This window comes from Balaenoptera acutorostrata, chromosome 19, assembly GCF_949987535.1.
Source record: "Balaenoptera acutorostrata chromosome 19, mBalAcu1.1, whole genome shotgun sequence".
NCBI classification, from domain to species: domain Eukaryota; kingdom Metazoa; phylum Chordata; class Mammalia; order Artiodactyla; family Balaenopteridae; genus Balaenoptera; species Balaenoptera acutorostrata.
The window spans coordinates 8,709,434-8,723,480 of record NC_080082.1 but is presented as its reverse complement, the minus strand read 5'-3'; the positions used below and the strand labels follow the sequence as shown (position 1 = coordinate 8,723,480).

At 45.2% G+C, this 14,047-nt stretch overlaps 1 long non-coding RNA gene across 1 annotated transcript; it reads right to left on the bottom strand.

Annotated features, from left to right (window-relative positions):
* Window positions 1–265: 265 nt before the first annotated feature.
* LOC103017843 (uncharacterized) lies at window positions 266–5,110 on the bottom strand. Its single transcript, XR_009006118.1, has 4 exons — window positions 4,695–5,110; window positions 3,870–3,953; window positions 1,732–1,835; window positions 266–631 (listed from the first exon to the last, which is right to left on the bottom strand). It is a non-coding gene; the product is annotated as an uncharacterized LOC103017843 (long non-coding RNA).
* Between the last annotated feature and the right edge of the window lie 8,937 nt (window positions 5,111–14,047).

Genomic DNA, 14,047 nt, shown 5'->3' with positions numbered 1-14,047 from the left:
AATATTATAAGCACTGGACGATGCCAGCAGCTCCATTTTTTTTTTTTTTTTTCCGTTCCTACGAAGCCACCTGGGGATCAAGTTTTCCATTTCTCCCTCCCTTGATTTAAGGTGAGAGATTACTCATGGGCTTCCACGGCCAGCTGCTAAGTACACGGGTTTTAGGTTAGGCACCCATTTCTGGGAAGAGAGGTGGGGGAGTAAAAGAAAAAAAAAAGTTCTTCAGTTGCAAATTCAAGAAGTTATCTCTGAACTGGGATTTAATTGTTAACCAGTAATTAAATTATGAAAACAAAGAAGTCTTCTTTCCAAATCCCCAAAGGATTCCTGGGGAGCAGACTGCAGCCTCTTTGTGTGACAACAGCACATGCCAGCAGAAGGACATTCCCCACAGGTACACGTGCATCCAACTGCCTCCTGGAGCTCCTCCTCACCTTCTCCCAGGTGCCTCTAGCGTTCCCACCTCGCTCAGGTTTGAGGAAAAAGTCACTCATTAGCTCAACAAATACGACGGGGCTCCCCCTTGGTTCCAGGGATTCTGCTGGCGCCGGGGGTTCAGAAGCGAGCCAACTGCAGAAAGTTCCTCCCTTCACAGAGCTTTCATTCCAGTGGAGTGAAGGCAGATCAGCCACTGGGAAGGAAGGAAACAAACGCAGTAACTTCAGGGCACGTGTGGCGCTTGCAGGAAATTTAAAAAAGCAGGTGATTGAATGCTAGCGGTGTGAGCAGCTGACGGAGAGTGGTTCCCGCTCCTCCATCCCCTAGTTCATTCTCAGGAGCCAGAGGAATTGTCTGAAGAGGAAACCTGATTCTGCGTAATCATGGGAATTTGACATTTCATTCCTGGTCCTTTCAACATCGTCTTTTTCCATCTACTAGATTGTAAGTGTCCTGAAAGCAGGGATAGGACTGCTTTGTTAACTTCATCCTCGCAGTGTCACATATAGTAGAAGCGCAGTAAATATGTGTTGAACGGATGGATGGATGGATGGATGAATCAAGAGAGGCTCTATTTGAGGAGGCTTCTGTGATTGACACTTAGGAGAGGGGCTCAAGCTACTTCACATCCATCAGGGAAGCACCCAGCTGGAGGGGCAACAAGAAGCACAGTATGGGATCCTGCGGGCTTGGGAAGCCGACTCCAGGTGTCTGAAAATAGCACCTCCGTGGCCCTTCACCACCAACCCAAGCACAAAGCCTGGAAAGGTGACCTCAGAGCCTCACTTTGGTGGTATTAGGTCTAGAAGGGTTTCCATAGGGAGACCACTGAGAAGTATGGTTGACTCAATTCCTTAACATCATAATTCAAACTCCTAAGAAGGCAGGAGAGACTGTAGGGAGCGATGGGAGTGTAGCCCCTCAAGGGCTCTGAGACACTTAGATTAGGATCTCTACGAAGGTATTCTGGGTTCTTCCTTTATTCGCAGGGCTTCTATAATCTCCAGTACACCTGATTGCTATTTATGCCCACCAGCTTGCTTCAAACCTTTAATGAATGTCTTTGCTCAGAGGTCTTGAGGCTGAAGGTCTTTTCTTTTTTGAATCATCAAAGATTTGAAAGTCAACCTGGCTTCATCAAAAAGGCAGTGAATTCCCTATTAAAGGAAAGACTGAGGTCGAGGCTGGACATGTCAGGGGTGTTAACACAGGTTTCCCCCGCCTATCCGAAAGTAGAGCAGCCCTACAAAACCTTTTGTAAGCTGAAACAACGTAAAGTGGAGAAGCAATTACCTTTCTTCCTAACTGCGAAAATCCTCTTCACATTTCTTCCAGTTAGCGAAAACAGGCACCAATGCAGGTCATCATAAAGAGAACTTGCAAAATGTGCAGGGTATCTGCAGATCAAACACCGGATAAGAATTGAAAAACAAATTGCTCTCAACTACTGTCCAAACCTGACCTTTTGTGAGCCTGTGACATAAAACACTCATTCTATGAGCCATCAAAGGGGACTTTATCCTATTCTGTATCCATGTCACACACTGGAAGTCAGGACCCAAGGGTTTTCTGGGCCTTGTTTTTCTCATCTGCAAAAAGGGGTTGAACACTTCTATCTCCCAGTGTGGTTGGAAGGGTTCCCGGGTGTCACACTTAGGAAACACCAGGCTCCCACTCAGCACTTCATAAACCGTGGAGGCATTTGAGGGTGAACTCTTTCAGTTCTGGGGCACTGAAAGTTTAACACTTCTTAATAATACTAGTTACACTGGGCCAAGGCAGAAATCGGTAGGATTCCAGTGTCCCTGCTCCCCGATTATGGAAGCAGTAAAAAAAAAAAAAAAAAAGTGTCGATTTTATCCCTTTGGTGACCTGTACACCCACCTAGCAAGACCAGGCCTAAACATGCGGTCCCGATTTCTTGTCTTAGGGGAAAGACTCATGTTCTTAGAGAAGCTGATTTTTACCAGTCTCAATAAAAAGTAATTTCCCATCCATGGAGAGCGGATTGGACTGCAAGAGGCCCTGCTAGATGTTCTCAGCAGATATGCGGATATCAGACCCAACAGAGGACATGTGCCCGTGCTGGTTCTTCTTCCTATCCACCCTCACCCCAGCCTCTACACTATGTCCATCCAAAAAACCTCAGCTCAAACATCACCTCCTCCAGGAAGCCTGTCTTGATTGCTATAGATGACTTTTAAGTTCCTTTATACTCTGTGATGGTGTCATGTATGTATGTATGTCTCTCTTGTAACATGGATAGCAGTTTAAGTTTGGGCTTGTGATGGGGTTTGGGTAATAGATTTTTCCCATTGGACTGCAAGCATTGGGGTGGGAGTCCCCAGTGCCCACCACAGAGGTAGAGTACCCTACAATGAAATGCCTGTGGAAGGAGAAAGGACGTCTGTGTGGCTCTTGGCTCTAAAGAGCACTGAAAGCAGGAGACACAGCATTGGGTGGGTAGGTGTCTCACTGCCCTGCAAGGCTTGGGAAGGAGCAGAGGTTGCAACCAGAGGGACTTAGGTTGGTGTTCAGGAAGAAAGCAGCTTTGCAAACATTCTTTCAAATTCCAGGCTGCCTAAAGAGTTAGAGTGGGATACGAGGGAAAACAGTCAGCAACTATATCAGCCTCTACAAACACAACAATCTGCTTTGCCCCAATCCTGATTTTTATTTTCCATAGGTTTTAGAAGATAAACTTTATGGCGAAAGATTATGAGCAGGGTTTCGGCTAGGCTTCTTAAGCTAGGGGGATTTAAGGAAGGAGACAGTACTATCTTTCTGGGACCCAGGGAATCTCTGGGGATGCGTGGGGGATGCGTGGAGCTGGAAAGGCTCTCAGCAGCTGGGTAACCCTGGGTACGGAAGTTCAGACACATCTCCTTTAAGTCATCAGAAGAGAAACACCCCTTGGCTTCTGCTGTGTTAGGGAAAGAGGGGAGCACGACCAGATCCTCTCCCCCTGGAAAAGGGCAGAGGGAAGGCTAGTCCGGGCCTTTCTGCTCAGCCTATGAGGCAACAGCAGACTGAGTACAGACATGCTTCGCTGCAGTGCCAGACTCAAAACAAGGGCTAGGGTGGTAGGTAGCCTTCTGCCAGGTAGAAACCAGCCTTGCCGGCAGACACTCCTCCACCAGACAATCCTGCTCCCAGCTATGGGGCCACTTCCCAGGCAGTTTCCAAACAAAAAAATAGGATTGAGTTCATTTCTCACTGACTTTTTTTTTTTCTCTCCTGCATTCCTAATCCCTACCTTTTGCTGTTGTTTTGAATTCCTAATTTATAGGCCATGGCGCTCTTGGCGAACAGAGACGCTCGCTAGGGAGCACAGAGAGGAGGGGAAGCCTCCACTCCAGCCCTGGGTCTGCCACTGGGTTCCTGTGCAACCTCGGCCAGAGGCGCTGCGTCTCTGTGCTCACCGTCCTCACCTGTAAGTGGGGTTAATTTCGCCTGCCGTACTGACCACGCCAGCCAACGGTGAAGCCATAACCAGGAGAATTGGAAGGAAGCCCCTTGAAAACACAGAAAAAAAGAAACTTTGTAGGACAAAGAAACACATTTTGTTACCTATGCGGAGCTGGGCGGTTCTCCACAAAATTGGGAAATAGCGACTCCCCGCATGCAGATGGGTTTATGTTAAGTGCAGCCATGTGCTAGAGCAATGCTTTTACAGGCTGGTTCTACCTGGCGGGGGGCGGGGCATGGACTCAACTGAGACGCACGCCTAGATGGGGGACCCGGGATCCCCCATACCTCAGGGGCTATCTTAGAGTTCTGCAACAACACAGAAAGTGGGTAGAACCAAGGGTTCTGGAGCCAGAGGCACACTCGGCTTCAAGTCCTGCGTTTGCCTGGCCACCTGGAGCAAAGTGCCTCAGTGCTCGGTGCCTCAGTTTACCCATCTATAACAAGATTTAAATAGGAGGAAGCATGGCAACTGCTTCCGAGCAAAAGCACAGCGTCTAATACAGAGTAATACAGTTGTTCTGTACAGTGTCTGGTACAGCAAATGATAGTTATTATTTCACTACTGATGTTATTATTAATCCAAAGTACCCAGGGCTGCCTACACCTCAATTCTCCTTCCCTCTTACCCAGGAAATCTCCCTCCTGAAAAACTTCGAAACCGAGGCCCTGCCTTTGCAGCAAGAAAACTGTGCTCCTCAAGGCCAAATGCTCCAAAACCAGTGTCTGTATGGGGATGGGGGTGGGGAGGACTTTCGTGGGGGGGGGTGCGGGGGGGTGGAATTTACCTTTTGGAAGTGACCCAGAGGCCAGTTAGAGAGAGGGGGGGAAAGGAGGGAGGCGAGAGAAGCTGCCGGTGCTCTCGCGCCAAGTTCACTGAGTTGATAAAGTTATTAAAACATAAAACACGCACAGGCTCCAGGAGGGAAAAATAAATAAATACAATAAAACAGCCCGCGCGTCCAGCCCTGTTCCCCCAGGGGGTGCAAAGGCTGGAGGGCGAGGGAGCCCGAGGAACGGGTCGGTCAGGTGAACCAACCTCCCGGGGCGCGGCGCAGGGAGGCGTCCGCCCCGCCCAGGCTCGCCCACAACTCAGTGCCGGCCCCTCCTTTAAAATAAAATTAAAAAAAAAAAAAAAAGAAAGAAAGAAAGAAAGAAAAAAATGCCCCGGCGAGAGGCCCGCTCCTGCCGAGTCCCCGGGGCTCCCGCGGCCATCCCGGGAGAGAGCGGAGCCAGAACGCCCCTCGCGCGCCATTGGTCCACCCGCGTAGCAACAGCCGCGCGCCGACCAATGGGAGCCGCGGAGCCGCCGGCCGCGGTCCAAGAACCTGGCTGCCAGAAAGTTCCCCGTCCCAGCCAAGAAAATAAACCCAGGCACTCTTCAGATTCCAGCGCTAACTTTTCTTTCTTTCTCTTCCTCCCCTCCCCCTTTCCCCGTACAACTTGTCTTCACTCTTAGTTGATGCCTGCCTGAGTCCCCAAACTCTGACGCCTTTTCGAAGGTCATCCCTTCTCACCCCCAAGGGAGAAACCTCATTAGAGGTAAAAGAAAGGACAAATTGAAAACGGTTTGTCAGGCATTCAAATCCCACTCGGTCCTCATCACCAGCGACCCCTGGCAAACCTCAATTACAATAGCTTCACTTTTAATAGTGTGGTGTTTGTTTGAACAGATCTGCAAGTTCTGTGCCCCAAAGAAGGGCCCTTTGAACACCTATTGTGTGCCAGGCTTTGTCCTCGCACTTTTATACGTCTTGCTGCATTTAATCCTCCTTGTAATTCTGGGAAATGACTCGCCCTGTCTCCATTTAATACGTGGGATGTTGACGTTCAAAACGAGGAACGGAAGTGTCCAAGGAGACACCGTTGGTATGTGGTCTAGCAGGATTCAAACCCAGGCCAGCCTCTTTCCAAAGACCACTCCGTTTCTGTGACGTCACGCACCTCCACGAGCCCATTTCAGTGTAAGATATCCTAAAGAAATGGTGCAGGGTATGAGAATCTGATCCAGACCCGCTGTTTGTTAATAAGCCAGAGTGTGACTTGCACAATCGTATGGGGTCTTGACAGTGAGAAGGTCTCATCTCACACTTGGTTTCGGGCTCTGCTGGTGCTGTTTTGAAATTCTTAAGTTTTGAAGACTGGGCCTGCGAATTAGGTAGCCAGCCCTGCATCCAGGGATAAAAAGCTTCCAGGACGGTTCAGTGAAGACAGCTTATTTCAGGGTCCCAGAGGGATCTCCCAAGTAATGGAGGAGGCTTGTAAGTCTCTCTCTCTCTCACTCACACACACACTTACACTTACAGTTCTGCACACACCCCGCAGATTAGTCAGTTTTATTACCCTGTAACTGTAATTTGAATCCCCAGTCTATTCAATGGGAGTGTATATATTTATGGCTGTGTTTAGGTGTGTGTGTGCGTGTGCCCGCGTGTGCTAGCTGGGAGAGGGAATAGGGGATTGGGGAATTTACGACACACAGACACAGCCCTGATTATTGACTCTATTCTTGCCCTTTGGAGACGTTACAAGGGATTTGAACCAGGCCCTGCTTTTATGAAATACATACTCGGGAGGTTTTGGAAAGGCCGTAAACGCTGGTCTGTGTGAGGCTGAGGTTGGGGTGGTACCAGCTCTTCTGGGAGGAGACAAGCCTGGAATACACTCTCCACTGGGCCTGGCAGAAAACCCACGTAGTCCTGCAGCTGTTTTACCCCCAAATCCAAGTCTTCTTTCCTGGCAAAGAGAGGCCTGGCTTTTATTCTCCCGATTGTGCTGATTTTACTCTCTGAGTTAGGAGATTATCAGTGAATCACTGATGGTGTGAAAGTCTGGATGTATCCCTGACACTTACTGTGCCAACCAATATGTAAATTGTGTGCGGTCCGGGTTGCAAGGGACTGCGAGATGGCGGATAACTTTGGAGCCCTTGGCTTTGTGGTTAAGGGAACTGAGGCCCAGGGAAGGAAGCCCAGTTGTGCAGCCTGAACAGCTGGGTTGTAGAGGTCTTTGGGTTATAGAGTCCACTTCTCCTGACTTCCATTCCAGGCCTCTTTCTTGCTTTCATTTCTGCATGAGCAGAAAAATGCCATAAAGCATTACGTAATCAGTTCATGTGGGGAAAGGTTAATTTAATGAATAGCAATACGGGGTCAAAGGGGAGGGTAGCTAACATTTATTAGTGCTTGGAACTTGCCCCTGCTTTGCCTACACGGTCTCATCTAATTGAGTCTTCAGGACAACAGTGAGAGAACATAGGTAATATTATTTCTATTTAACAGATGGGAAAAGTGAGGCACAGACTCACGGTATAACTTGGGTAGGGTCCCATACCTTATAAATGGATTAGCCGAGATATGAACTTAGTTCTTCTTTATCGCTGAATAGCAGAATTAAATTATTCAGATCATTATGGCTCCATGGCGGTTCATTTTAATGACCATATAAACCAGAGAAATGAGTCTATACCTGGCAAACATAAGTTGTCTGCTGTGGTCAACATAAACTAACTTTGGGTTATTAATTACTCTTAATTCAGTTTTGTCTTAATTTTTTGTGGGCTTTCTGGAGATGCTGTGCCCCATTCACTTTGAAACTACAGAGCCACTAAAAATCTCAGTCCAGCCAAAGTATGTCTAATGATTTTCTTGGTGGGTGTTTCAGAAAAAAAAAAAAAAAATATATATATATATACACACACACACACACACACACACACACACACACACATACACACACACACAAATATATTAGCAAATGGCTTCACTGATTAAATCATTTGGTTCCAGGTGAACCATTGACAGGTGAATAGATGAAGAAGATGTGGTACCTATACACAGTGGAATAGTACTCAGCCATAACAAAGAAGGAAATAATGCCATTCGCAGCAACATGGGTGGACCTAGAGATTATCACACTAAGTGAAGTAAGTCAGACAGAGAAAGACAAATACCATATGATATCGCTTGTATGTGGAATCTAAAAAAGTGATACAAATGTACTTATTTACAAAACAGAAAGAGACTCACAGAGGTATAAAACAAACTTGTGGTTACCAAAGGGGAAAGGGGGGAGGGATAAATTGGGAATTTGGGATTAATAGATGTACACTACTATATATAAAACAGATAAACAACAAGGACCTACTGTATAGCACAGGGAACTATATTCAGTATCTTGTAATAACCTATAATGGAAAAGAATCCGAAAAAGAATATATATACATATATATATGTATGTATAACTGAATCACTTCACTGCACACCTGAAATATTGTAAATCAACTATACTTCAATTAAAACAAAAAAAAAAAAGATGGAGGCAAAGATTGGGGTGATGCATCCCCAAACCAAGGAACACCAGGGACTGCTGGCCGCCACCAGAGGCTAGGAGAAAAGCATGGAACCCGGATCCTCCAAAAGCAGCCTACCCTGCCCGCACCTCGATTTCAGACTGCTGGTCTGCAGAACTGTAAAAGAGTAAATTTCTGTTGTTTTAGGCAAAACTAGTTTGGGGCAATCTGTTATCAAAGACGTAAGAAACTAATACAAGTACTAAATTATTTTACCATATTTTAAAAAGGAAAGAAACACAGCATTAAAATAGCATTAAAAGAATTCCAAGCTAAAACCATCTGCCTAGAAATGTATTGGAAGAAATGATAAAATGAGATTTGTGTATCTGTATATCAGTAAATAGTTCATGAGGTTCAATCAATCAGTACTTAGGTATATAATTCAGAGAGATTGTCTTGATTGGATTAGCTGTTCAATGATGAACTGAACATTGAAGTGACTTGTTGATCTGGTCTATATCCTGTATGTGTCTAAGAGAGAAGCAGGTGTTTTCTGGAAGTTTAACGTCTTTGTGTGAAGAGGGGGTCCCACTTCCGCCTTGGGTATAGAAAACTGTTCACCCACCCTAACAACAAGAAAAATCCAGGTGAACTATTCTTGAACCTGTGAAAGAGTTGAAGTTACAGGGCCACCAAGTAGCCCAATTTCCAAGGGGGCAGGGAGCACAGTTTTCCACATGGCAGGCCGTGGGAAGAAGCAACACCAGAAGGTACCTTAAAATTTTAAATAAATTGCCAAAGACTGAGTCTAGGCCAGCATGAGAATATGGGACCACTAGGAGCCACAGACACACCGGGAGCTCTCACTCATTGGTAGGATTTCCAAATTGGTCCACCAGATGCTCACAAGGAAGGTTGGGGACCAGCAGTAGACCAGAGTGAGCCTCCTTAGGTGATGCAGGCCTGGAGGCGAGAAATCACGGCCACCATGGGGAGGCAGGAAGCCCCATCTGAACGAACCCTTTCCCCCTACTGAACAAAATCCTTAAGCTACCTGGAGAGGCACAGCAAACCTTGTAACCTCCAGGGCACAGGTAAAGACTCATTGAGGCTCAGAGAAGGATAAAAGATAAAATCCCTCTGTATCCGGGGAGGGCGATGAAAGAGTTCATAACCAACAGAGATCTACTACTGGGAGAAGGGCAGTAAACAGCTGTCCCACAAGACCCGTCACAGATGCAACGCAGAGGTTGGCTGCCATGGAGAAGAGGCACAGAAACAGACAGAAAACCCACCTGTGAGGCCCAGGTATGCAGGCCTACCTTAGAGAAGAGGTGGAAGTTTACTGTTGTAAGATTCTTTCATTATACATGTAGGGTTAAAATGTTATTTGTAGGTTGACTGCAATAATTTAAAAATATATGCAGTAAACCCTAAAGCAGCTACTAAAAATAGCTAAAGAAATAGGTATAAATAACAAGTCAGAACTGAGGACCATCTTTTCAACAAATGGTAATTGGACACTATATGCAAAATAAATGAACACTGGTTTATATCTTGTACCATATATAAATATTAATTCTAAATGGATCATAGACCTAAGTGTAAAACACTGGAAGAAAAGATAGGAGAAAACCTTGGGATCGGAGGAAATCTTGACTTGGGCAAAGATTTCTTTGATACAACACAACAAATACAATCCTTTCTCTTTAAATTGGTAAGTTGGACCTCATCAAAATTAAAAATTTCTACCCTTCAGAAGACACAGTTAAAATGAATAAACCAGCCGAAAGCTGTGAGAAAATATTTGCAAAATAAATGCCTGATGAAGGATTACTATCGAAGAACACTCAAAACTCCATAATAAGAAAGCAACCTAGGGCTTCCCTGGTGGCGCAGTGGTTGAGAATCTGCCTGCTAATGCAGGGCACACGGGTTCGAGCCCTGGTCTGGGAAGATCCCACATGCCGCGGAGCAACTAGGCCCGTGAGCCACAACTACTGAGCCTGCGCATCTGGGGCTTGTGCTCCACAACAAGAGAGGCCGCGACAGTGAGAGGCCCGTGCACCGCGATGAAGAGTGGCCCCCACTCGCCGCAACTAGAGGAAGCCCTCGCACAGAAACGAAGACCCAACACAGCCAAAAAAATAAATAAATAATAATTTAAAAGGTGCTAATAATTAAAAAAAAAAAAAAGAAAGCAACCTAATAAAAAAGATGGGCAAAATATTTTGAGACACTTCACCAAGGAAGATAGAGATGATAAATAAATATATGAAACAATGGTTAACATTATCAGTCATTAGGAAAGGGAATCCAACTTAAAACCACAATGAGACACCATTACCTATTAGAATGGCTAAAATAATTTTAAAAATCAAAGTGGCAATAGCAAGTGCCGACAAGAGTAAGAACAACTGGAATTCTCATACTGCTCATGGAAATGCAAAATGGTACAGCCATTTTGGAAAGTAGTTTGACACGTTCTAATAAATTTAAACATACACTTACATATTACTCAGTAATTCCATCCCTGGACGTTTATCCAAGAAGAATGAAAATATACTTTCACGTAAAAAGCTGAATACAAATGCTTACAATGGATTTATTCATAATCACCAAAACCCAGAAGAAACCAGACTACTCAAATGTCATTCAACTGGTGGATGGATAAGCAAATTATGGTATATCCATATAGTGAAATACAACTGGGCAAAACAAAACAAAACAAACAAAAAAACCACTTCTGATACATGCAACAATGTGGATTAGTCAAAAATGCACTGTTTAAAAAAAAAACAAAAATGCACCGTTAAGTGAAGGAGGCCACACTCAAAAGTAAACCAACTGTATGATTCCAATCATGTGACATTAAGGGAAAAAAAAAAAAAACAAAACCCAAAACTATAGGTACAGACAACATATCAGTGAATGCCAGAAGCTGAAGGTACAAAGAGGGCATAGGGAATTTTTGGGGGGGTGATAGAAATAGTCTATATTGTGAATATAAAGATAGCTACACGACTGTCACATTTGTCAAAGTTCACATAATGGAACACAAAAGGTTAGTTTTGTTGCTGATAAATTATAGTGCCACAAACCTGACTGTAAAAGAAAAAAGAAACTTTGTGATTAGGAAATGTGGATCCCGGGGCAGACACCATTGTTCGTTGGGCTCTGGGAAGAATGGTGACTATGTCCCATCACAATTATATCTGAATTGGTAAGAAAGAAAAACCTACTTAATCTAGAAAATAATAAAGAAATATACAGAAACACATAGAAGGTGTGCAGAATTAAGGAATAACGAACGGACCTATGGGTAGAACAGCTACCTCGGCCTCATGAGAATGAGGAATCAGGAGCAGAAAGAAAGCTTTCAGGATCTAAGGAGATCTTTCTCCTCTCTCTCTCTTTTTTATGACTACTTCTTTCTCTCAGTGGGTCTGTTCCCTCCTTCCCCCAGCTTCACATGTAATGGAACAGACATGACTATCCCATCTCAAATTTACTTTATATTTTCTTACAAAGGACACCACCTGCAACCCACTGACTCCCTTTCCAATATCCCAGGTGAGAGGATGTGATTGGTCCAACTTAATTAGGTGTTTGCCACTGGACCATTCAACTGTACGCAGGGGACTGACCCGTCGTACGAGAAATTGATGCATGTTTCAGAAACTGTGCTTGATCTGGTCCCCAGACTGTAGCCCGATATGTCCAAAAATCTCTCCATGATGTTAAGAATCACCTGGAACACTTCCACACAGTCCCTGAAGTCCCAGAGCAGACCTGCCGAATCACAATCTTGACAGTGGTACTCAAACCTGGCCGCACACAGGACCACTAGGGGAGCTTTAAAGCCACTGACGCCTGGGATCCTACACCCCGAGCTTCTGATGGAATTGGTCTGGGAGACAGCTTGGTCATCAGCAGTTTTAAAAGCTCCCCTGTTGAATCTAATATGCAGCTGAGGTTGAGATCCACAGGAAGGACTTGGGAAGCTGTGTGTTTAGTAAGCATTCCGGGTGATTCTTACAATCAGAGGAGTTTGAAAACACTCCTACAAGTTAGGGATAAGGGAGCAAGTTCTCGGATGGGTTATTTAAGAAGAGGATGTGGGAAGAGAAGCCAGTACTAGCCTAGACATCACGTAATCCAGTCTCACCTGGCATAATTTGAGCATTTTTCAAGGAAATGGAATGTTGAGTGGTGGGTTGAAGAGAGAAAGAAATAGCCAGAACCTTGGAACCACTTACAGTTAATTCTGTCATTACCTGCTGCAACCATTCCTTTATCCTCCCATTCCACAGTTATTGGTCATCTATTATAGACTAGGAACCACACTAGTAGAGGGACTTGGGCCCCAGGAGTGAATAATAAGAGAGACACGTTGGGATCCTGTAATATTTAAAATGCCTTTGGCAGGCTTAAATGACCGAGGAAAGTCTTGACTGAATCAATATAAGATAAACAGGACAGTATATTTGCATCCGACCCTTTTCATACTGCTTCTTTCTGAGAGAAAGCTTGCATATAATGGCAGCAAAATCAGTTGACATCCTGATTTAGAAACACTTAGCTACCCTTGTCAACAATGAGTCCCATGCTATTTTTAGCATCTTACAAGAATTAAGACAAACAAACAAACAAACAAGCAAAATTTCTACACAACGGGGCAATTTTCCAGAGGGAAAATTATAGCTTTCTGACCAAATTTTATGGATGGATTTCTAACTGTTAACCAATGGCTGCAGAAAGACACAAATTCCAAAGTCACCTCTGGGAAAGGAGAAGTTGCCCGGATTTGGAAGGGGGCTTTCCACTCTAGTTCCAGGAAAGAGCAGTGCTTTCCTACCTTCCTTGGACCCTACTCCCCCTCTTTCCTCAGAAGGTTCAGTGTTCATCTTCCAGGCCTCCCATCACTAAGTCACATTCAACTACAGCATGTCCTGAGCTCTGACCCTTTCTGGTGGTGCTTTTATACCGGGAAGTCGTAAAAACTAGGGACCACTTTTCCAAATCAAGCTTCCCTTTGCCAGATCGTTCCTGAGCTCCCAGTTTTACTTCAGATGCGTGCAATTTAATTTTCTCCCTCGCCATCATCCGAATCCAAACGTTAACAATTTCACAGCCTGCCAAACTGTGTTTTATCACAAGAGTGTTGCTGGATCGGGATTGTGCAGACTAGAAAGAGGACAGGGGAGGGAAGCTCCCACTTTGGGGCAACCCAAGTGCCAGGGGTCTTGCAAACTTGAGTCTCTTCATCTCTAAACCTCCCACTGCCCTGTGAGCTGGTATTTTGCCCCATTTTATAGATGCAGAAATGGGATCTTACAGAGTTTTAATCTCGGGCCTTGGGAGAGCACTGGATATCAGGAGGTGGCTAATGTAGTAATTCTTTTTACTTGCATTTACAAGAAGATTATTGGGCCTCACTTTTCTGTTTGTGTGATTTGGTGCGGGGGTGGGGGGAGGGAGAGAGGAGGATGAGACAAAATCTAAGCATTTTATTGAGTATAAACCACACCAAAGCTCCTATCAGTCCCCTGACACCTCTGCTGTCTGGAATGGCTCGGGGTGGGGCACATAAGAGACTCTTCCCACAGCAGAGCTTTGCCTTGCCTTTTGCGTAAGTGTCTTATAGGAACCAATCTGCCTGCTCTGTGTCTTGGAAAGATTAAGCAGGTGTGAACAAGCCTGGTGGCTTCAGGACATACTAGGTGCCCAGACCTGAAGGACACTGAATGTCTCCAACAGACTTGGGCGTTTCTGCAATGCCCTGTTCGTGAGGGCGTCTGTGCCATCTGGGGATGTTCAGTTCAGTAAGCATTGTTCCAACTCCCA